Source organism: Phalacrocorax carbo, chromosome 11, assembly GCF_963921805.1.
Source record: "Phalacrocorax carbo chromosome 11, bPhaCar2.1, whole genome shotgun sequence".
Taxonomy (NCBI): domain Eukaryota; kingdom Metazoa; phylum Chordata; class Aves; order Suliformes; family Phalacrocoracidae; genus Phalacrocorax; species Phalacrocorax carbo.
The window spans coordinates 22,914,965-22,917,869 of NC_087523.1; positions in this window are offsets into that span (position 1 = coordinate 22,914,965).

Below are 2,905 nucleotides of genomic sequence, written 5' to 3' on the forward strand. Positions count from 1 at the left end.
GACAGTTTATCTTTTTTTCACAATAGAATTTTAGTCCTTTTTCCTCCGCCATGAAGCCCGGCAAACAGCAGCTAATTCTGGTTTCCTACTACCCACCAGAGCATAGTTAACAACAGCTACCTACAAATACAGGCCTACCTTTTTTTCCATCTGAAACTCAGCAGACTCTTTTTAACATTTAATTTGTACGCACACTTCTGATCTGCCATGGACACCAACTAGTCTCTAACAACTCTAAGTGAAGATCAATCCATTTCTTAATTAAAGACGTGAATTAATGGAAACAGAAATGACCATTTTAAATCCATCAGGCCCTAAGCAATAACCTCCTGAGATGCTGCATGCCCTACAGCGTTTCCTTTGTAATATTTTCAACTATTCACTCTCATCAATGATTTATGGCGTCTAGGTGCTACTTGGCAGTACTTTCAATGTCTGTGCTGATAAAGAAGAAAACTTTTATTGTACCTTGAACTGTCAAAAAATGCTTTGAAATTTTATAAGAGTTCTTGCATTTGTCCTTCATATTTCCAGAGTTAAAAAAACAACCTCCAACTAGCTGCCTTTTCGTATAGAATAATGCTTATGAGCATCTCATCAATGAGTCACATTAACTTTCGCCACCATCAGAACATGTTTAATTCCGATGGCCTCACACCATAATTCTCCAATTGGGTACTGAACCTCGTTGTGACAGCCCAATTAGTTCTGCAGGCAACATTAATGAGATTATGATTATTTGAGAAACATACCTAGCAAGTATGAATTCTTATGCAGCCCTCTGGTTAAAAGGAATATTATAACTTTAATAGAAGGGGACATCAAAAAGCATTTATCCACACAAAGGAATTCAACAATTGTGGTTAAATTTAATATAACATATGATAAAGAGACAAGCTGGAGTAAAAGCCTGTCATTGCTTCGCACACAATATTATTTAGGGCTCTGTATAGGACCTACTCCATGACATTAGCAGACGGAAATCTTAATACCTTCTGACACAACTGGGTTGAGCCATCTATTATCACTCACAAATCTTTTAAAAACAACGACTGGTTCAAATAATTGTGCCGTTCAACATATTAACTTCCCAGATACCACCAAGGGAAACCACAGTGATAAAATGGCCTTTTTAGGGAAAACCAGGGAAAAGAATGATCTGTATCCTGGGCTTCAAATCCAAAGCCTTTAATATTAGGATCACACTTTTCACCGAATAAATGTCAGAGAAATAAACTTGATAGAACAATACATTTTCCATGCTTCAAAATTGTGAATTTTAAAACAGACTGAGAACATGAAACTACAAAGTCTTTAACCTCTAGCGAATAAACTCAAATACCAACCAGATCAGTAGTAACCTAATGTCAACTGCTACCATAACAAAATGGACGATGAGAAATAATGAAGTATCAAGCTGCCAGGGCGATATTTAGTGGGAACTGTGAGGATCTGTGTTGTTCTTAGTTATTCTGTGTTATTCTCTGCATATCTTGGTTAGAAATCTAAAGAAAAAGTAATGTTTCTCCTAACCCTATCTCACCATTGTTTATAACCCAGAGCGTGAAAACTGTCAGCCTACCTCTCAGATTCTTCCAGATACTGGTCTTATTCAGCTTGGGTGCTTGCTAGCTGGTCTGCAACATTACTTTCCTGAGAAGGAAAATACAACATAGAGCAATCAATGAAAGGTAGATCTTTGGGTTGGAGAGGTTTAGTACACAACGCAGATTTTGCTGATCTAAATGGCATGTACTTTCTTAGTTACATTTTCCTCCCTCCGTAGAGTTGACAGCCTAAGTCTCGTTGGTATTCAGCTGAAGCCCACTCCCCACAGCATGGGGAACTGCCCCTTCCATCCCCAGTTGTTCACCTCTCTGATCACGACTATAATTTCTATGGATGGAGAATGTAGAAGAAATGTTTATCACATGCAAATTGTTTTAATTTCTTGTAGCAAGCCAGATAAAAATGAAAAGGGACACCACCAAGCAGCCCACTCTCTGCAGAAAGCAGAGAACAACTGAATTTTAAAGCATTTGAACAATATGTAGGCAGCCCTGTTTATTCCGCTTTGCTTTACACTCCACCTCATCAATGCATTTATTTACTCTTCTGCAACACTGTGGATCCATCTCATTATGCTGGCTGAACTTTCTTCATGTTATAGGTATATTTGCAACACACAGAACTCCTTTCAAGAGAAACACGATCACTTGAGCTGCTAACATCATGTGCTGCACTTAGCCAAACATGAGAGAGGGCAAAGATTTCCATCTTAAAGATCTCAGCCAAGCTGAGACCTTGGCAAGTCAGTGCACATACAGCCCGAGGTGCTCAGGAGGTCAAAACCTCCGTGACTTACATGTGACAGACAACGTGCTGTGCACCCTGGAACTGAAGAACAATCTTTTCTTGATAAAAAGAATGACTTCTCTGAAAGAAAAAAAAAAGGTATTAGCTAACCTGAAATAGTAATATTAAACCAAGGTTTAAGAAAAAGGTTCAGGGTTCAAGGAGTGCGGCTTTTATCACGATGTACCTATTGAATTGGACCTCGAGCTACAGGCAGATTTCATCCTGAAATACGCACTTCTTGCACCTCACGCCGGTGTGGCACCCGAGGCTGTAGCTACACTACAACGAGCAGCGCGGCAGCCCAAGCCAACAGCCCGGCCTTGCCATCGCCGGCTCGGGTCTGCCCCGCCACGCCTCAGCCCGCACCTCCGAGGCCGCCCTTTCGGTAGAAAAAGAACTATATCACAGCAAGAAGTGTTTTAGCGAGGCGTTGTCTCAGACCTCGGCTCCCTCAGGGGCAGGCAGGCCGTGAGGGAGATGGCGGCGGGGAGGCGGGGCGGGGCCGCTGGCGAAGGGAACGGCGGGAGGGCGCGGCGGCCCCGGCCCC